The 23,056-nt window shown below is 34.3% G+C and overlaps 1 protein-coding gene and 1 pseudogene across 2 annotated transcripts in view; one reads left to right on the forward strand and one right to left on the reverse strand.

The window, feature by feature from the left end:
- DMD (dystrophin) overlaps nucleotides 1-23,056 on the reverse strand; it is a 2,089,898-nt gene that overhangs the window by 1,650,655 nt on the left and 416,187 nt on the right. The gene's annotated exons all lie outside the window — the stretch shown is intronic.
- On the forward strand, nucleotides 4,815-5,665 carry LOC105304408 (annotated as a pseudogene).

Below are 23,056 nucleotides of genomic sequence, written 5' to 3' on the forward strand. Positions count from 1 at the left end.
TGCTTGCTGTCAAGAATAAACAAGATGATGTCATCCTAAAGTCAGTACATAAATTAACTGAGTCTCCTGCCGTGTGAACCTGTCCACACTGTCTCAGTCACAAAGATTAAAGACCTGAGGGGATCTGAGCAAATTCAAGAGGATAGTTCTGCTTAGAAAATTATTATGTTATATATATCAAGCTTTAAGCTCAATGTCAAAAATCAATTTTAGTCAGTAAATAGCAATTTTATAATTTATTTATTAAATTAACAATATATGGGAATCTAAATTTTCTATTATCATCATTTCTTATTTGGACATTGGTAATTGCCTCTTTCTTGTACATTTCTAAAGCATAATATGCCTGATGCTAGCTGGCACCATTCCAATAATTTTTACCTTAACTATGGAAATGTCCTTTTTTAAAAAACCACCATTCTAGAGTTAATATGCTACCAGTTTTTTACAAATTAAATTTGTTAGAAAATGGCCTCCATTGTGTTGTAAATGGATACTCTTAAAATGTTATCCCTCTTCATAATATTTCTAATACTATTTTTCTGTAGAGGTTCTATAGAGGTACTTGAGAGAAATTCAGCATATCTAACAAAGAAGGAAAGAAAATACACATTGCTGTTTTTGGTTGTGATCTACTATACTCCTTGCCTCTGTTTTCCCTCGACCATTACATACAAAGCTGCTTGAACGTGCTATCTCCACCATCCCCACTATCTCCTACTCCAGGACCAGCCTTGGCCCCAAACTGAAGGAATTGAAAATCCCCTACTCCTTTATAAGTTGAGGCCAAGGAAAAATTGCTACTGATCGAGCAGCCCATTGCTTAAACTAGACTCTTGCTCTCATCTTTATGATCCAGTTTCACAATTTGTACTTGAAGATGCTCCGATTTCGAAGATTGGGAACCTTGACCGAAATCTTTAGAATTAAGTTCCCCAAAGAGAAGAGAGATGTAGCCTCTCTTGTTCACTGCTTCAGTTTCAGCACTTGGTGGTTATTCTGTGCCTGGCAATCTCTGTGGAGGTGATCAGCAGAGGTTGTTTGAATGACTGGATGGATGAGTGAAACTCAGCTTAATATCTTAATTGTAACTGCCGTGTTTCTGTTCTAAATCCCATTGTTACCTCATCAATGCCTTTCAAAGTCTCAAGTAAAATCTGTATTCTATACTTATGGCTGGTTCTCCTGTTACCTGGTACTGGACTCCTTGGTATAGAATACTTAACACTGACCAACTGTTTTATTTCACCCCTGATTTTTTCTCACCTGAAAGATAGAGGCTGCACTTATCTCCTTCTGAGTTTATGGCTCAGGAACTACTCACCTGCCTAGTTTTCTTCCTTTCCTTGAAATCTCCCTCAATCTGCATTTGTCCTGGCCATCTCTTTGTCATTTGAGCACTTACTATATCAAATCTCATATGTAAAGTCAGGGAGTTGGGAATAAAAGACTACATTGCATTCTCAGTAATGATCGCCTGAGAAGAGAAACAGGGCTGGGACATGAGAGCCTTGCTTGATCCAGGATATAGCAGGGGGACATATAAGGAAGTGACTCAATAGAAGAGACTTTCGTCAATGGTTCAACCTTTGCAGACATAGAATCCAGGGAATACTTCTGACTCAATGAAAATATTAGGCATATCCAATCTGATATTTCCAATCAGGGAGATGAAAAACAAGAGAGAGAAATCAAGTGACAATTGAGTGGCAGGGAAATAAATAATTTATCAATTTGATAATAATAAATAAATTGAATAATTAAAGCTACATCAGCAGCTACCTCTGACTTCTTATATGTGCCAGGAAGTTTATAGAAATTATCTCATTTAAAATTCATCCCCCAAAATCATGAAGACAATGATATTTATCAATACTCATCCTAAAGATGAGCAGTCTAATGGAAAATTTGAGTAATTTGCCCAAAGTCCTAAAACTGACAGATGATGTTGCCCAAATTTGAACCAGGTCCATGTGGTACCATAGCTTGGCCAGTTATCTACTGAGCTATACTCCACTCTAACAACTCTAAATTCCACCAACATACCTTGGAACCCATAGTTTACATACTTTTTCTCCTCGGTCGACTACCACAGGATACACTAACTCTAGAATTGCAATAAGACATCATTTTTTATGTGACTTACCACCTCAGAATTACATGTGCAGGAAAGTATGAAAAAGATTTTGAAACCCAACAAACAGGGATAATGTATCTATTATTATTGGCTTTGCATCTTTTCAGGATGTTGATTGACTTTGTCTCCAGCTGAGTGGCAAGGACAAATTCTTTTTGTTGCCACTAAATTTCAGACTGTGTTTTAGTTTCATACTACATATTTAACTATACTTATACATATCCTTGAGCAACTGCTGTGCTATAGAAAGTCATAAGCTGAAGGTTAAGGAATATTCTCTCCTGTGACTTGATTTATAGGGATCTTAGCCTCATGCCACTCACATGCATTCATTTACTAAATATTATTTCTTGATAATGATGCTAATCTGCTTAGAGTCATGGGGCCATAAAAAGGGAATATCTTCTATGGGTTAAGATGTGCTATTCTCATTAACTAAACAAATCAGAATTAATTTAATCACAGCAGTCAAGGGAAACTACTGCATCATTCCAGGACAAATTAGAGATATTGCACTCCTGTGGTGTAACCTTTGATTTCGATTAGAGGTTTCAGGCTGTTTCCTAGGCTGGATACAAAATATTCATACTAAAGAGAATGCAAGGTAAGTTTATGGCTTTGCATCTCGGAACTACACCACTGATTACTGCAAAGCCTAAGGCTTTAAAGAGAAACTAGAAAAACCAACAGTCAACCATAACTATTTTCATGACTATTAAACTCCCCGATTGTCTATAAATATAAAAAAAATATATAAATTACTTTTTCAGATGATTCAATAGATAAACTACTGGTATAATTCATCCTGTTATTACCAAAACTCGTGCAAACAATATTAAGCTAAAACAGTCTGGTGGCTTTTAAAAATTTATATGAAAGTCAACATTATTACTTAAAAACTAGAAAAATGTGTTAAATGAAAAGAACCTACAAAATAAATAAAAATGTGTTGAGATTCCCCTATTGAAAAATTGTAAAACAAAAACATAATACTGTTTTCCTGATGTATCACACAATATGTGAAAATAAAAATTGAAGATTTAGAATATTCTAATATTTCCTAGAAAACATTAAATGTCTATGCAGTATCCATAATTGTTTCCCTCAAGGAAAACAATTTTCATTTCAGGTGGTGTGCAAACTCTCTCTCTCTTGCTCCCTCAAAATCTAGACTCCAAGAACATATTATTTGCAATAAAACTCACATTTTTATTGTATATGTCTTAATTTACAATTAAACTGAATGTGAAAAATTAACATAGTAAATATATGCAAATGAATGTATATCAATATACAGATGTACATAGATCTACATTATACATAGATGTTATATGCGTATATATAAAATACATATTACATGTTTATATATAATACACATAAACTTTGTATTCAATTTCACATGGCAGGTTTCTTAGAGTATAAAAACATTTTCTTATCATTATGTGTGTTAGCTCGTGAAGTCAGCATTATTTTTAAAACATGTTAAGATTTTAGGGGACATAGTCAATAATATTGTAATAACTATGTATGGTATCAGATGGGACAAGAGATTCATCAGAATAATCACTTCATAAGTTATATAAATGTCTAATCACTATATTGTACACTTGAAACTAATATAATATTGTATGTCAACTCTAATTGAAAAATAAAAAAAAATTAAAAACAGGCTAATGGTTTGGTCTCGGGTTTCGGCACCAAAAATATATATATATAAAAAAAAAACAAGCTAAGATGATTATTATTTTCAAATTCCAATATCTCTAAAGCAAAATTTTGGTTACACAAAGTAGTTTATAAAATGAAAATATTTATCCACACTCAGTTTTATGTGCCAAGTTAGGTGTCATCATATCTTGATAGAGGGTAGTGTAAATTGGTAAAACAATTTTGCTAAGTATTTTCATGATACATATTCAGATATTTTTTAAAAAGTTAAGATCATTTGATCTAATAATTTCAAGTCCTAAAAGCTGTCCAAAACACACACACGCACGCACGCACACACAAGAAAAGGTCAATTGAGTTATTTAAGATAGCAAATAAATAAAAATAATTTAAATTTCTAACTTTAGTGGAATTTTTCAGTAAATCATGGTACAACCAAATAATGGATATTATGTAACTATTTAGAGTGCGTCTATAATAGCATAAAAGTGCATGATAGTAAATAAAAAGGACACAAAGTTATAAATATAGCATTATCCAGCTAAATAAACAAATAAGAAAATAGAGAAAAAACTAATTTCAGGTAGTAAGATACCTAACCAAATATGTCAAAATAGCAACGATGGCTTTCCTTGGGAATTGAGAATATGACTGATATTTTATCTTCTTTTTTTTCTTCCCACCCAGTTTTAAATAATATGTCTTATTTTTATAACTTAGAAGCTAATCGAAATAAACCACACATTTTTAAATATAAAGTATAAAAATCCTGGTTGTTAATTGCTTTCCCCTGCTCCCATATTTATAGAATGCAAGTTAACTTTTCTCAACCAGTCAGTAGTGAAAAATGACCAACTGAAATTAGTCAAACAGGTAAGAAATCAAAACACTGAAGAAACTAATATTTCGCCTTTACAATGAGAAAAATATTGTAATTCGATTATTTTAAAGATCGAACTTTCTCATTTTACCCTAAATGCATTGGAAACTTTCCAGCCGGCGCCGAGCCATGGGTATCTCTTGGGATAACTGGCACAAGCGCCAAAGACTCGGGGCAAAAGAAAGCCCTACCACCAGGAGTGAAAATATAAACTGGGATGCCCCGCTGCCAGAGCTAAGGCTCCTGCTGCCTACGCACAGTCCGAGTGCAGGGAGGCAGCAAATACCGCGCCTTGGGACAAAACGTGGGGAACTTCTCCGGGGGCTCCGAGTGTTGTACGCGCAAAACAAGGATTATTGATGTTGTCTACAATGCATGCAACAACAAACTGGTCCACACAAAGACCCTAGTAAAGAATCCTATCGTCCTGGCTGACAGCATACCAGAGGACAGTGGTACAAGTGCCACTATGCACTGCCCCTGGGCCGCAAGAAGGGGGCCAAGGTGACTCTGAAGGAAGAAGAGATTTTGAACAAAAAACGATCAAAGAAAATTCAGAAGAAATATGATGAAAGGAAAAAGAATGCCAAAGTCAACGGTCTTCTAGAAAAACAGTTCCAGCAGGGCAAGCATCTTGCATGCATCGCTTCATCACCAGGCCAATGTGGCCAAGCAGATGGCTATGTACTAGAACAGCCATCTGCAATCTTTCTGGCACCAGGGACCCATGCTCCTATGAAAATCTAATGCCTGATGATCTGAGATGGAGCTGAGGTGGTGATGCTAGCGCTGGGGAGTGGCTGCAAATACAAATGAAGCTTTCCTGGTTGGCCACCAGCCCACCTCCTACTGAGTAGCCCAGGTTCTAACAGCTCCCTGGACCAGTGCCAGTCTGTGGCCCCAGGTTGGGGACCCCTGTGCTAGAGGACAAGGAGCTGGAGTTATATCTGAGGAAAATTAAGGCCCGGTAAGGCAAATAAATCCTCCTCCCTCCTATCTTAGCTCATGTAATAATGTTTATTATTCTGTAATAAGTAAATAAATTAAATTAAATTAAATAAACATGATTAGACATTGAGAAAAATGGTGTTTCAGACTAATATTTTTCACATCTGGTTATTATTAGCCTTCTTCCCTGCCTTCCCATTTAATCCACAAATAAAAGTGCTTTATTCATAGAGTCATTTTAGCTAAAAATGTATGAATACATTCCTTGAATTATCACCAAATGTAAATTTTACATCTTACTTAAAAAAATCGATATTACTAAATCAATTATAACATGCAAGTGTTTAAGAAGAATAGTGTATTTAAAATATCTTAAATTTATAAAAGTACAAAAGTAATCACAAATTATTCTGTTTTGTAGCACCTTAAAAGGATTTTAAATAAATTTTTAGTTAACTACCAATTTTAGATGAAAACTCAAAATAACAAACTAAAGGGAAATATTCCTTCCTGAAAACACAAATATTTTGGCATTGATGACTTTTGATAACTCACTAGACCAAAATAAATTGCCTGCCAAGTCACAAGTTCTATAGCTACAAATCACTTTCCAAGATTCTTTTGAAATTTTGACTTAAAAAAACTTCACCAATTTTCATACCCTTGCTCAAAAATCTCAGTGGTAGATAATAAACCAAGGAAAGTAGAATGAGAAAAGTCTTATGTATTTTGTTTATTTAAAATATATTTTTGGACTATCAGAAGTGTTTTCATTTGGTTTGTTACTTAATCCAGCACCTATACTTTTTCAATAAATGTCCAAGTACAGGGAAAAAATACATTCTATATACTGATATCCAATTACTACCCAAGTTTCAAGCTTCTTTTTTTTTTTTTTAATTTTAATCTTGCACACATTACCCCAGAATTTTTTAAAGTTTCTACTTGGCTATTTGTGGAAATAATAATGTTAAATGAAGTAAAATATTTAAACTTCAAATCAATTGGGAAAATTTGTTTGGGAAAAATCATTTGTTTCTAAAAAGAAATCAAAAATTTCTCTCTCAGTTCTTTCTCCCCCTATTGATGTTTCAGCTACTTTTATAAGGACTCACATGTGAAAAGGAGACTGTTTTTCTTAACAGAAGAAAGTTTAACAATGTAGTCAAGCTAAGACATAGGCCAATTAGAGTTTCAATTTCAATCTGAACACAGAGTGCTTTGGAATGGATCCCTTGGGATCCTGAAAATAAGTCAGCTCTTAATTTCCATATGGTGAGACAATATTTTGAGATGTTAACCAATATTTTCCCTAAAAAAACTTGTTATACTGAAAGTTTGCCCCAGTTTCCCTAATCAGATGACAGAGAAGGTGTCCCATGCTTATAACCTTATACAAATAGTCAACATCTTGATTTATGATTTTTCAAAATCTGAAGTCCAAACACTGAAAATATATTTGTAAAATAAAGTGAAACATATTAGCCATTTTGCCCATCTCTAAGTCTCGATAATATTTTTCTGGACTAATGGAGAAGGTAAGGTGAAGAAGCAAGAATGTTAGACAAGTGTGTTCCTGAGGAAAAAAAAATGGTGAAAGAAATGCCACCACTCCCAACCCCACCTCCAACATCATCAACAGATAAATAGCGGGGAATCCAAGCGCAGAAATGAGTAGTCTCATTCTCTAGTGCAGTCCACCAGGAATGCAACAGGACTCCAAAGTTCCCCTGGACCTGAGATAGAAGCATGTTCAATGTATTTGAGCAGATGGGCTTGAGATGGCCACAACATCCCCAATCACTTTAGCAGGATAGAGGGTGCAGTAATTTCCCACATATCTCCAGAGAACATTGTGCTCAATGGATTTTCAGAGGACTCAGAATGACAAGGCAGCAGCCATCATTTCTTGTCTGTACAGAGATATGAAAGAGCCCAGAGCTTGGAAATAAGGAACAAGGTCACTGTGAGATCAACATGCACGAGATCGAGTAACCCATGCCCTCCTTGAAATCTTGGCACTATATCAGCACCCTCATACCCATACAAAAATTTAAGATGAAACTTCAGAGAAAAAAAGTGGGACACATCTATCCTAAGTTGGCTGATTAAATGTGTGGAATCTGGCAGAAAGGAGGCTTAATATAAAAATTAAGTTTAGATACAGAAAAACACAATTACCGAGACTCACTGCCACTGCATGTAGGGACTTATCTGGGGATTTCTAAGAATCTCCATCTAGCAACAAATCACAGACAAGAATTAGAGCCAAGTTATCTTGAAACAAAACCCCATGACCCTAAATAAGAAACAGGGAGGAGATATGAAGTGGACACTCAGATGTCACAGTGAGTTTCTGACATAGCAGAGCACTATGATGTGACTTTTTCAGAGTTCCATTGGCTGCTTCCAGTGTCCTGGGTAGTTCCATAGATTCTGACAGAAAAAGAAAATAGTGAACTCCTTGTAGAATTTTGGAGACAAACGTAACGTCAGACTCTGAGTTTCTAAAAAGATTGTAACTTTCCTAGATGTATGTTATAAACATATCTACATTGTTAATTATTTCATATACTCAATTACCATTTTAAATTATAACAAAATTAAAATTATTTAATATTTATGCAAAAATAAATGAGTAATGAAATAAATAAATGCATAAGTACATAAATAAATTAATTAAAGAGCCAACATTTTTCCTAGAGCAGGAAGGGCAACTCTATTGATTGGCACCAGGTGCAGATATGAAGGAAGCAGAACCCATTATGTGGGAAAAGGCATATCCTTTAATCTGTCCTAAATGTGGTTCCTGGATCATAGGTCAGAGATTGAAAAGATTCTAGGCATTTTCAACCCAACTCTAAGAGAAAAATGTTTCAAAGGCAAGTGCTGAAAAAAAAAATAACAATAATTTTCTTTGGCTTTGACAGTAAGAAAGCTGAATAATCCCAAATTGTTTAGGAAATTCAAGAAAACAGCATGCTTTTTATAACCTGGAGCTGTGCTGTGCAATGTGGTGCCCAACTGTGGCTCGTGAGTGGCGAGTAAGCATTTAAAATGTGGCTAGCTAGCATGACTAAGGAAGTGACATTTTATTAATTCTTAGTTTTCATTTTGATTTAAAACTGAAGCAATGTAAACTATTTTTCCATTAAACACAACTTTATTCATTTGCTAGGACAGTAGTTCACTTTAACCCATGAAAACCTGGCATCTCAATTCAGATGTGAGTGTAAAATACTCACCGGAATTTGAAGATAAAACATTCTTGTTAAGAATGTGAAATGTCTAATTAATATCTTTTATACTGATTGCATGTTGAAATCATATTTTTGATATATTGAGTTAAATAGAATATACTAGTAAATTAATTTTACTTGTTTATTTTTATTTTTAAAGTGGCTACTGAAAAATCTTTAATTACATATGTAGGTCATGTTATATTTTTATTGGACAGTAGTGATCTGGAGTACAGCTCCAAAATATGGCCCCACACCAGTTACACTTCATCCTAAGTTTTGAGACTAACATTTATTCTTGCTATGTATACACCAGTCTGTGTATCTAACACGTAGCCAATGAAAACCAGACTTTTCTTTCTCATCAAATCTCTCAAATATATAACAGACAAAAATAGAGAAAAATTAGAAAAGAGAAAGAGAGAAAGACAACTAGATCATTTAAATTAAGATAGAGTGACAGAATCATTGGCATCTGAACCTACATCTCATCTTTTGACAACAGTATAAGAGTCAGAGTAAATTTACCAGTAGATCTAAATTTAATTTAATTGCCTTGTTCTTCTATTTTTTCTCTTTAATAGGTTTCATGAGAGTCAGGGATTATAAGGAAAAAAATTAAAGCCGGTAAGACAATATGACAATGCAACCTAGGAGAGGAATGAGAAAATCAGGCTTCTGTCTCTGACTCCAGCGCTTACTGTCACCACCTTCACAGCCTCTCTGCAACTCTGTTTTCTTGTCTATAAATTTGGGACTAAACCTGCTGAACACATTAGGCTGTTAGGAAGACAAAATGAGTATGCGAGGAGAGTTTACAATCTATAAATTATGATGTGATGTAACTATGAGTATGTTTCTTATTAATGAAAATTTACAAATAATAGAAAACTATGACAAGTCAGAGTTGACAGCATAAAGCTGTAGCAGTTGCTGTCATTGTCTGATTTTGAGGTTCCTTGCATCTCTTTCCCAGCCGAGTCACTGAATTTCCTCTCCTGAGACTTGAAATCTTGCCATGTCTTGAATCAGATCACAGTTTGGTAGATTCTGCCTGTGTATGTCCATGGTTAGTATAGCCATGTGACATAGAAATGAAAGGCACAGATTATTAAATTTGTTATTAAATTTGCCGGTTGACAACTCGAAAAGCACTGAGCATAAGACTTCAAGTGATTTCCTGAACAGCAGAGAGATTCTCCAGCGTAGGGTCACAGAACACACAGCTCTGAACTTTACCTAGTTTGTACATGACTCGGCCCGTGCCTATCATTCAACCCCTCACACTCCGATCTAGTTTCATAAACTCCCATCAGTTGCTAGAACTCAACAAACTCTTACAACACTTAGCCACTTTCCTCTGGTACTGACAACAGCACTGTATATTCATGTTTTAGGTCGGTTTTCACTGAGGTGGGACCTGGGACAAGGTACTTTTACAAAGTCAAGTGGGTAATGCTAATACATAATCAAGGCTGAAACAACTAGATGAGATCATTGCTTGTTGTAAACATGTGTTGTATTTTAGCAGTCCAGTTTCTATGCCTCCTTCCTTTAGTAAAACTGTACCAAATACAGTTTGGGAAAACTCTCTTCTCCTACACTCCATTTTTATTAGCATTGTTTCCAACCTGGCCTAGACAGTACAGCCTGTCGTAGCCCCTCCTACCCCCCCACTCCCCAGCCTCCCAATCCCCTGGCCACAGTGATTGATTAAACATGGGCATCAAAGACTAAAAACAACTTAAAGGCATAAGAAGAGTTAAGAACTTGATTTTCCTGTACATGATCATGACTGGCTGCCTTTATCGGATACGTTGATATTAGAGTGAAAAAAATCTATCAGTAGAGAGTAGAGATAATAGTAGAAACAGGAACTGAAAGTTCTTTTCTTTTTGGTGCCAAAACCCGGGAAAAAAACAGGGAGTTAATTCTTAAGAATGGTGGAATAACACCTATAATAGTGAATCAACTGCTGCATTGTGTCCACTTCAATGGTCCAATTATTCATCAAATTAGACTTTGTGATTGAAGTTCTCTGACGTAACATTATAGTTTCCTTGATGTTTGGTTATTCAGCTGTTAAGCCAGTTCTCTGACCTTCCTTATATCCCTATGCATTTTCATAATAGGCTGACTTTGTCTCTGTTCCTTGTAACATAAAAGGCATGAAAGGCCATATTTAGAGCCAGATTATATCATAGTTCCCAGCTGTGTCCTCTTGGACATATTTGTTACTCATGTGCTCTTGTCCTCCATTTCTTTCCCTATAGAATTTGGAAAATAATATCACCTATATCCTGTGGTTGTGGCCGTGAACATACATTTATTGACATGATCTGTATCATGTGTGTAAATTATCTTGCATGCTACACACTCCTTAGGATGGAATAGTGATCATCTTTTTCCTCACTAATCTTTACCATTATCAAAGACCTTAAAAACAGGATATCCACTAAAATTAAACTCTTTGTGCTAATAAATAATTCCCTACTTTTCTTACTGCAGTAAATTGATTTATTGGTCCTATTTTTCACTCCTAAATAACAAAATTGTGTATCTGGTCTACAATGGGAAAAAAATCACCTCCTTTGGTTAATGAAATGTTAACAAACATGACACGAGTGGAGCTTTGAAATGTGGACTTGCTCTCTCGTAATCCAGTGATCTTCCATGAGAATACCATGTGCTAGGTAGTCAATGCCCCTTCAGTTTAGGCCCCAATATGTGACATGTTGAACAAATCCAAACTCCACCTGCAGCTTAAGGCCAAACCCAGTAGACTTGCAATGTGAAGCAGAGCCACCAGCTCCAGTCTACCTTATGTCAGCCAGTCCTCTCTGATCATGAGAATAAAGGCCTGTTGGAAGGCATTAAATTAGGGGAGGGGTTCTTGCATAGCATTATTGTAGCAAGAGCTCACCAATACCTCTCTTTAGATAAATCTGTTTTTTGATATCATAATAATGTGCTTCACTGTTTTTGTGACTGTTGTTTTTTTGTTTGTTTTGTTTTGTTTTTAAGTTTGTTTTAACAAAATCAGATATCAAGTATAGGGACAGTACAAGTGTCTTAGTCATCTCAGGCTGCCATAGCAAAATGACATAGACTGGGTGGCTCAGATAACAGAAATTTATTTCCTCACCGTCCCGGAGGCCAGAAGTCTGAGATCAGGCTACCAGCATGGTTGGGTTCTGGTGACAGACTTCTTTCTGGCTTGCAGAAGGCCACCTTCTGCTGTGTCCTCACATGGAAGAGAAGGAGAGAACAAGTTCCCTGGTTTCTCTTCTTATAAAGGCACTAATCTCACCATAAGGGCCTCACCCTCATGACCTACCTCATCTAACCATAATTAACTCCCAAAGGCCTCATCTGCAAAATATCATCACATTCAGGGCTAGGGCTTCAATTTATGAATTCTATGAGGACACAAGCATTCAGTTCATAACTACAAATAAAGGACTACAAAATATATTTTACCCAGTAATATTTTGTTTTGTTTTATGAGCACATGAAAATGACAATGCAATTGGTTTAGTTGTATAATATCATGACAAAGATTAAAGACTGAACCAGAGCAAATACTTTATACTCTTGTTTCAATTTCCTTTTAACTGAATTCTCTAAAACTATAAAAGGAGAATTGTAGTTGTCCTATTAAAAAAAAAAAATTCAGTCTTACATAGGAGTGAAATGTAGGGTGCTGTGCTAATTTAAGCCAGGAGTTTGGGGCTTCAAGATTGATCAGGGTCATGGCTTTGGCTTGTGGAAGCATTCTGGGGCAACGGTCATTCAGACACTCCTCTTCAAATGAGATATAGTCTCCCAACAGTCAGAGAGGTAGAGTCCAGGTGGGTATAAGATAAAATAAACAGTGGAGGTTCTAGGCCATAGCAAGATTTCAAGTGGATGTTTAAAAGTAGAACTGAAAAGAGTACTCTCTGAGGGCTGAAGAAGGACTTCTGATAAGATACTTAGAGATATACCTGAAACTAATATAAAATATTGAAAGTCTAATTTATTTTTTTAAATAATAAAAAATAAGATACTTAGAGAATAGTCCTTCCTTATCTGCAGTTTTGCTTTCAGCAGTTTCAGTTACCTGCAGTCAACCGCAGTCCGAAAATATTAAATGAAAAATTCCAGAAATAAACAATTTATAAGTTTTAAATGCTCACCATTCTGAGTAGTGTGTTCAAATCTCATGCTATCAGGTTCTCTCCCACTTGGGACATGAATCATCCCTTTGTCTGGCTTATCCTTGCTTGAAGACACTCCCTGCCTCTTAGTCACTTAGTAGCCATCTAGGTTATCAGATCGACTCTCACAGTATTGCAGCAGATGTGTTCAAGTAACCCTTATTTTACTTAATAATGCCCCAAAGTGCAAGAGTAGTGATGCTGGCAATTCAAATATGCCAAAGAGAAGCCGTAAAGTGCCTCTTTTAAGTGAAAAGGTGAGTATAAGTACATTAAGATATTTTAAGAGAGACAGACCATATTCACATAGCTTTTATTACAGTATATTATTGTTAATTGTTCTATTTTATTATTAGTTATTGTTAATCTCCTAGTGTTTCTGATTTATGAATTAAACTTTACCATAGGTATGCGTGTATAGGAAAAAGTAGTATATACAGGGTTTGGTGCTATCCGCAGTTTCTGGCATTCACTAGAGGTCTTAGAACGTAACCTCTGTGGATAAGGGAGGACTACTGTATATTTGCCTGTGAGCGAAGAGCTATTAAGGGTGCCTAGATGGCTTGGAAAGGAATATATATATATATATATATATACATACATACATACATACACACACACACACACACACACATACATATACACATACACACAGACACACATACACACACACAGACACACATGTGTATGTATATATGGAAAAAATATATATATAATATTCAATATTGCTAGTCTTCTTTTCTCATAACTGTTATAATTGTCCATGAGATAAAGTACAGTCTGTAAGAAAGGATCTAATACACTGGAAACTAGTAATAGTTTTCTTGCCAAAGTTTAAATGAACGATAATGGCTATAATGACTTATAAGAAAATTAAATCTAAGAGCACAGCCTCTGGGCAGAAACCATGATACAGGGGTTTATAACAGCGGTGCTAGCAAAAGAATTATGCTAGCACCGCTGTGCCCCCATGCCTTTCCTATGAAAGAGTGCAAAAATATGTGGAGAACACCCTACTCCTTAGCATAACCTATTGCAGCCTGCTCTAACTGGCTTAATTGGTATGCTGTGATCACACCCCTCTTGATTACACCCCTGGGGTATAAGAGAAGGCAAGTCTCACTTTAGCACCTTTTATCATACAGAAAGTAAACTGCTTTATGGATAAAAATAGCTCTGCATAGACTCACTATTGACACCAGCCACCCCTGGTGACTTCGGGGCTCATCGGCAATGCACAACTATTTTAAAATAAAGCCGAGTCGCATACATAATTGAAACTGCAGGGATAATGAGAAGGAAACAGCAAGAGGCCACATTGCTTTGAGGGCTAAGCTATAGATTAGGAAAAAGCAGGGTCCTAAAAGAAACCTTATTGAAAGGGTTTAGGGATAGAGTTATTTTTAAATCAGTGGTAATAGAACAACTGGTATCACTTAACACTCCAGTACCTAAGATAATTCGCTTGACTGCAAGACAAGCAAAACACAAGATGTTAAATGAAGATTTTTTTTTTTCAAGGTTATCCAAGTTAAAGTTTGAAGCAACTGAACATCTCCCATTTTACAATGACAAAATAAACAGTTTATACTGCGTTTAAGGAAAGTGTCTTTGCCGTATTAAATGCATTATAGAAGATGGATGTTACACAGCTGTAAGTGAAAATATGTTTGAGAGTCAAGAGCATTTTGGAGTACAGAACTTGAATTGTTGTCTGATGAAAAGTTAAACATCTAAAAACAACTGAAACAGTAAATATTTAGGATAAAATGTCTTTTGAGGGTTTTTGCATTTTTTCCTCTTCTCCAATAAGACTTTAAAATGGGCCTTCAAGCACCTAAAGAACAGTAATTACAAAAGCAAATTGTCTTTACATTAATGACTGGGCATTTTATATGCTTTTATTTTATATGTTAAGTACCCTTTAAAATAGTTCTTGTTTCTGATCACTTAGAAGTTTATAACGAGGCTCTTATTAAACTCTAGTTTCTGATAAAATTTCTTAAATCAGTATAAAAATATTAATGGTGACTAAAATTTTTAAATTATTAGAAAACATTTCTGATACAATCATAAACTAGGTGATTAAAAACGAATAATGGAAGGAAAGGTAGAAGTAATGGGAGATGATGAGAAGAGAGGGAATGTGAGAGGTGAAGAGAAAAACAATAATTTTCAAATGATTAGATAAATTGAATCACAGGTAGAGAAAGTCCATGACATTATAAAGTCTTTCATAAGAAAACAGTTTTATGTTAGAGGGTTCTAATTTCTGGAAGCTTTAATGTTTGGCCAATCAAAATTATTCTTTTATTGTTCCATCTGATTTACAAGCTTTCATGTAGTAGCCACTAGGTAATGTCCTTTAGCAACTTCAAATCATTTGCCAAGTAGTGTTGTATAATTCAAGTTAAAGAGGTTAATATACCCAAAGGCTTGTCTGAGTTTTGTCCTCATGTTTCCTCTTTTAAAGTTTAAAACAAATCAGTTTTTCTTTATTCTCTGCAATCAATATAAAGTGTGTGTTCATAACATTAAGAAGGATATGAATGTGTTTAGCAGGCTTACTAGGCAACCATTAGTGGAATTAGTAGGCAACCATTTTTCTAATTAGTCTTCCACTTCTGAACTTTTCTCCACTTTAAGCAGTACTGAGAACCTCACAGTATTCTTCATCCAAAATAAAGGAGCTGTCAGGCAATAAAGCATATCCATGTGAAATATAATCACGAATTCCATATGTAGAATTGGAATTTTATTTTTAAGAGACTTTTTTCTCCTGGAAGGCAGGAATAAAATTGCTTTGATAAATAATTGTTATATGTTTATACTTTGGCTCTAAATTTAAGCCTCCATGTGGGCTTTTTTTTTTTTTTAAGGAATTTGCATTAAGGACCATGTTTTTATGAGACTTTGTTTTGCTAAAGATCCTCTCCCTTCCCTATCACCACCCACAAGAGGAAAAAAGGTAAGGCACTGGTGTCTGTGAAGGTGGACTGTGATTCTGGCCTACTTGAGGAATTTCCTGGGCTCTGAACATCATATTACTGAGTAGAAAATCACTTCCTATCTCTAATGTCTAAAACAAAAGATTTGAACTGGAAGTTATTAAGCTAATTCAGATGCCAAGAGACATTTTGTGGAACTATAGAATTTCCAATTGGCAAAGTCTTTCAAAAATTTGTTGTCAAATAAGCATTGATTACCTACTGCATGCCAGGCACTGTTCCAAGTGTTTTGAATTTATCAAGACAAATAAATAAATAAATAAATAAATAAATATGAATATTTAAAAACCTTTATAAGGCAAATGTTTAGTACACAAGGAGATGTCACATAAAAATCTAGATTCTTAGCTCTTCTTGAGAAATGAAATATCTGTCAAAAAACAGCTCTAAATACTGGCCACTGGATTGAACTGAATAGCAGTTGCCCGTTTTAAACTAGCCATGGGTATTCCATTTGCCAGGATTTCTGTCTGACTCACACAATGTTCATATGCATTTAGATCTGCAAGTTTCTCTCATTTCCATTACTTCTCAGGTTCATGTGCATTTGGTTTGGGGCTCCTAATCTATCCACTACTTTTTAATTTGATTTAATTTATATCATTTCCTTTCATTTCTGATTCCTTTTATCTAGTATAATGTCATAGAAAACGTTTATACTAAATTCTAAAGCAGAATGTTCTCAATTCTTGAATTGGCTCTGACATAAATAAGTTGAGTAAATTTGAACAAGTCACTTAAACTTTGCATGACCCAGTTACATCATAAATAAAATAAGGGTTTTGACTTATTAGTGAATTTGAAACTGAGTTCTAGGAACCCATGCCTCAACTGGACAGCTCTAATTTTATGTTTGGGTCTTCCTTAAGTTAGATTTTTGTATAAAGAGATTTTACTGCTAGAAAAAAAAGTTTGGAAACCATTGAGATATAAGATCTCTATGATCTCTTACAATCTTACACTTATGTGATTTGACATTAACCAAAATATCTGTATTCTTATTTAACTTTTTATGTGTGATTTACTTCCTCAAGTTGCTTAAAATTCCTTAAGTTGGAATAATAATTTATAGGTTGTTCCATAGTATTCAATTAAGTGCATAATAGAAAAATACTTACTGAAAATACATACACATCTGTAAAACTGTATAAGCAAAAACATAAATAATAAATACAGAATGATTTAGAGGAGGAAATGGTAGTGCACTTGGGAAGGGTCGCATTGGTAATATTCTAGTCTGTAAGGAAAGTCATCATAAGGAATAGTTTGAGTCATTAGTGTTCTTATATGCCTTACAGGTATAAATGTTATATGTACATGTTATAAATTAAGATTAAAGGAAATTTACATCTATATTTCTTTTGAATGAAGCCCATATTTCCAGGCCAAAACGTCTGACACAAAGAAACATCAAAATGACTGAAAGTAAAGATATCTTATTAAAACTGTAAAGTGCTGTTAAAATTGTAAATGACATTTTAATTTAAAATATTTTAATATTTATTTTTAACAATCCTTCCAATAATCCCAAAATGTGAAAATGCTTGTTGTATAAAGACATCTGAAATGTAAGGTGGTCAGCAGCTACTCTTCTAATAGGCTGAATGATAAAGATATATTTATTATTTTAAAAAATCCCAAATATTGTCAGTGGTATATTTTGAAAAAAAGTCAAGCAATAGCTTTTAATTTTTATGTAAGAGTAAATTCTTACTACATATTTTAATATAATTAAGTCAGAATTAAATATTAAATTAACATTTAATTTTTTAAATTGATAGAAAAAATACATATTCCAAAAAGGTGATAAACAGCATTTATACTGTTAAGCATTTATATCAAGGTTGAAGATAATCTCGCTTATTGCTACTATTATTTTCTAAAGGTGAACTAGTTAGTATATAGTCTAATGAGGCTATTTGTCTTCCTTAAAAATGCTGAAACTTTTAAACTATGTGCATTAAATTTTGAAAGAATTATTTTCTTCAAGATAACCTCTGCCAGACAATCTCAGAATGTCCTTTGCTCAGAAGACATTATTAACCACAATTTAAAGTGTAGCCACTGTTTTAAAACACTAATTTTAACCTTGCTTTTGAAACTGCCTAATGAGAAGTTGTCCAATTTTTAGACAATAGTCATCAATAATCCATATTCCACATAGTCATGTGTTAAATATCAGCATTATGAGTAGCTATTTCAAAACCTGCTTTTTTATGTTCCATGTGCAATTTTTAAATTTTTTCCTAAATTTTAACTCCTATTGGTACACCACTACTGATATTATAGGTAATGCTAAAATAATAGTCATATAGAAAAATAAGCTTAAAGATCAATACAGAGGGTCTGCAGATGGATAGAGTAAAGGATCAAGTATGGAAGATGATTTATTGAGATATAACGTCATTTCATCCACTTTTATCTACACTATATTTTCCTAATAAATTATAAGCAGTTATTCAACTCTTCATCTTTCACCTTATAAAAAAGTATAAGTAAGCTCTTCAGTATTAAATGACAACGAATATTTTATTTATAAAGACATGTTATTTTATTTGACCAATCTTTGTACCAATCTTTAAAACTATATTAAGTAAAAATGTATAGGAGAATCACAGATGCCATACAAATTATAAAAATGTAATAGCATAATAAAGAACCATAACCAAAATAAATTCCTCCTTAGCAAGCTTCACACACACACATGCGTGCACGCGTGCGCGCGCATACACACACACAAAAATATTTTCTTTGCTGACGTAGAAATAATTTTCACATAAAATATCTTGCAAATTCTCATATAGACAAAGTAAAATTTTACAAAAGTGTTTACATAGTTCCAAAAGAAAGTAAGGTATCTTAGAGGGAAAATATTTATGAGATTTTTAGAGAGAGATCAAATTTTTATAAAATGAGTGGTAATTCAGTTTAACTCAGCAAGTATTTACCACATAAAACAATGTCCTCTGCACTGATAATTAAGCATATGTATTTTCTGAATCAGAAGTGGGCGGCATGCATTTCCCTGAATATAAATGGCCCAGATATGTTACTCTATCCCTGTCCTTGGAGAACCCCAAAGTGCTAGTCTGAACTCTATAAAACACGCAGTTAAATATAAATCATTAAATGGACCTACAGACAAAATAATCAGCTTTCCTTAATACGCACGAGAAAAGAAAAGAAAAGCTTTCATTTCTGGGATGGGGATGGGAGTGGAGGAGAATGGCAGAAATATAAGATTTTCAAAGAAAGAGAAAAAGATACTTGTTAATTCCTAGGCATACATTCTAAGAAGCAGCATATATTGGAGAAAGAGAAAAGGTAAAATATGATTGATGTAGGAAAATAACTTTAAATTATAAACTCTATGGTATCTATTTGCCAGGAAAATTTCCTAAATTAAAAACAAGGCAAAAAAAAAACATATATCTGAAAAGATATTTGCACACTGATGTTCATAACAGCATTATTCACGGTGGCCAAGATATGGAAGCAACCGAAGTATCCCACAATAGATGATTGGCTAAAGAACCTGTGGTACATATATACAATGGAATATTACTCAGCCATAAGAAGAGATGAAACACTGCCATTTGCAACAACATGGACAGATCTTGAGATTATCATGCTAAGCAAAATAAGTCAGACAGAAAAAGTTGAAAACCACATGATATCACTTATATGTGGGATATAAATCTAAAACTAACAAACATTACTAACAAACAGAGACTCATGGACATAGTAGACTAGTGGTTATTAGAGAATGAGGGGGAGAGAGGAGGTAGATGGGGTAAAAGAGGTCAAATGTGTGGTGACAGAAAGAAATCTAATTATGGGCGGTGAACACACAATGCAATATACATATGACTTACTGATAAATTGTACATTTGAAACATCGGATTTCGTTAACCGATGTCATCATAAGAAATTTTGAAAAATTTCTAAAACTAAAAAAATAAAAACAAGGCAAGAAAGGATAAGTAAAGTAATTTCATTTATTAGTGAAAATTAAAAGAATTAAGTGCAAAACAATGTAACTGAGAGCACATTAACCTTTGAAAATAGGAGCATTCATAGGAACATCTAGACAAAAGCAGAATTCATGTGTAAGGTTCTGATGAAAGAGTAATAACACCGTGGAACGACATGATAGTCAGGCATGGATACTGAGCTCACTCTGGATGAGCTTTTCTGGGCATTACATAAAGAAGGTAACATACAGAAATTAAGAAAAAAGAACAATGCCCAATATTATAGCTTCAGGAGAAAAATTAAAAATTACCCCTAGCTAAATACCTACTCATTGGTGGTGTTATGGCCAAATAAAGATCTTTTCTAATACGGTCCCCGTCTCCTACAAGGGCCTAATTTATTCCTTCATTCATTTAGTTATATGAAGTCTATGTGAAAGGCATATACGTGATGACAAGAAGTAAAAATACAACAGTTCTTTGTCTTGGAAAGTTTACAATCAAAAGAGGAAGAAGGTAATTAAAAATAACCACCATTTAGCAGGCTAACCAAGCCAGAAATCTGACTTCATCCATTTTTTTCTTTTCCTTCACTTCTGCATTTAATATCACTGACCTGGTTCTACTGACTCCACCTCCTAACTCCATCTCCAGTTGTATCCGTTTCTCTTCATCTGCCTCCTAGCAGACTACCTCAATGTAGATTAAAGGCTTCTTCTAATCCCCTATCTTTTCTCTCCATCACAGACTTACCTTGTAAAACAGATTTCTTACTGTACCAACACACTGATCAGAGCCACAATATGGCCCCCCACCCCACTGACCACAACAGAAATTCCTACTCTTTAACAAGGCTTAGAAGACCTTCTTGGTCTGCTTATCTTTCTATTCCCACATGAGCATTCCTCACCCAACCCCACAATAAACCACCTAGTTTATAACCATCCTGAGCACTCTCAGTTCTCAAACTGCATAATGCCCTTCCTTGTCACTGAGCTTTGCAGGTGTTGCTAGAACACTTTGCCCTGACTAACTCTCATAAGCTTTGAGAACACTTCTTACTGATACCATCCCAACACTCTGTGATAGGATCAGATGCCCCTCCTCCACCACCTTCACTATAGCACTCAGCCTAGTTCTGTACTTGCCTGTTTACTTTCCCTATCCCTCACTAGATAACAAGTTTTTAGACAGCTGGGAGCACTGCTTATACTGTTTAAGAAGTCCATTTCTAGAGCTTAGAGTGCAGTACTAATCATATAAGTAAATTCTTAATAGTTTCTAAATAGATGAGGAATCTGATATATGAGTGAATGAATAAATGACTGAATGTTTTTAGTCTAAAATGATAATTTCTATTATAGTGGTATGCACAGAGAACTATGTGAATAAAGAGGTAGTGTTCCTAAAACATGAATGGATACAATGGTTCTAAGATCAATATAGCTCATTCTATCAAATTTTAAAATATATACATCTCTGACATAACCATTCCACTTCTAGAATTGAAATTACTAATACAAAAACTGTAAGTTCTTGGTATTGTAATATTCTTTATACTTAAGTATTCTTTACAATAACAGAGATAGGAAACAACCTAACTGCCATCAGTTAGGACCTAGTTGAATAAATTACTATATATCCATATCACAGAATTCTATGCAAATATTAAATATTCTAATCGAGTTCCATATGTTGGGATAAGAAATGATAAACTATACTGTGAAAGTAAAAAAAGCAAGGAGCAGAAGAGTGTATGTGTTACCATGTGTACAAAAGTATATACGCACATATATACTTACGCATGTATATTGGATAAGCATAGTTTGTTTTTGCAATGATACATACATTAAAAATGTAGAAATATTGATTGCCTCTGGGAGACTGAATTGGGGAATTTCAATATTAGCGAGACTTATTAATATGTATCCATTTATACTTTACACATTATTTACCATGTACATGTATTAACTCATAAAATAAATCAATAACGAATAGCTAAACAACTAAACAAATAGAAGTTAGAGCAATGTCCCAGAGAAGGTGATGCCAGATCTGCTGTCTGAAAGATGTACTACTATTCAATTAAATTGCAAGAGAAGAGCATTCAGGATAAGGGCTGGTCTATATAAAGGCAAGGTATAAAAATTAAAATAAATAAATAAATAAATAACCCCTGGGGGAAAAGCAAGACATCTGTATCATTAGAATAAAGTATGTATTGCTGGGGGTGGAGACTAAATTGGGGAAGAAAGGAGTTATAGTAGAGAAGGCAAGGGAGAGGGAAGCAGGGGCCAGATTACAAAGGGCCTTTGTGCAATGCTCAGGAGTTTTATTTTCGGCATAAAAACTGGAGGAAGACATTAAGGCAATGGTTCTCAAGCCTGGCTGTACATTACAGTCACCTAGGGAGCATTTAAAAAATCCTCACTCCCAGGTCCCTACCTCAAGATTCTGATTTAATTGACCTTGGTGGGGGCCTTGTGATTCTAATATGTAGCCATGGTTGAAAACCGCTACATTAACAGATTTTAAATGAATGACATGTACAGTTTTACACTATAGAAGTAGTATAAATGTAATACAGATGATAATAGATTTAGTTTTGGACAAGTGGGGTCAGGGACCTATGAGATGTTCAAATGCAAATATCCGGAAGGTTTTGAGCAGAGTACAGGGTAAGGTTATAGACAGGGAGTTGATAGATATTAGCAATTAAGTAGTAGTTGACATTAAAAAGTTTTTTCATCATTTACTAAAGGTATATAATTCAAATGACTAGATATCATATGTTGCTGGTAACATTGTTTAAAAAGTAAGAAAAAAAAAAGAAAGATTCCATTCTTTTGTTAGGTTTAAAATCATGTAGTGTATTTGTTGTTATTTAATGTACTTATTTATTTCTGAAAACATTTCTTTTATTGGGAGCATGAGACCTTCCACAGGAAAAAAAAAATTGTTACTGATGAGAGATGCAACAACATTTTACTTTCCAACCAAGTG

This window comes from Pteropus vampyrus, unplaced genomic scaffold (genome assembly GCF_000151845.1).
Source record: "Pteropus vampyrus isolate Shadow unplaced genomic scaffold, Pvam_2.0 Scaffold340, whole genome shotgun sequence".
Classification (NCBI taxonomy): Eukaryota; Metazoa; Chordata; class Mammalia; order Chiroptera; family Pteropodidae; genus Pteropus; species Pteropus vampyrus.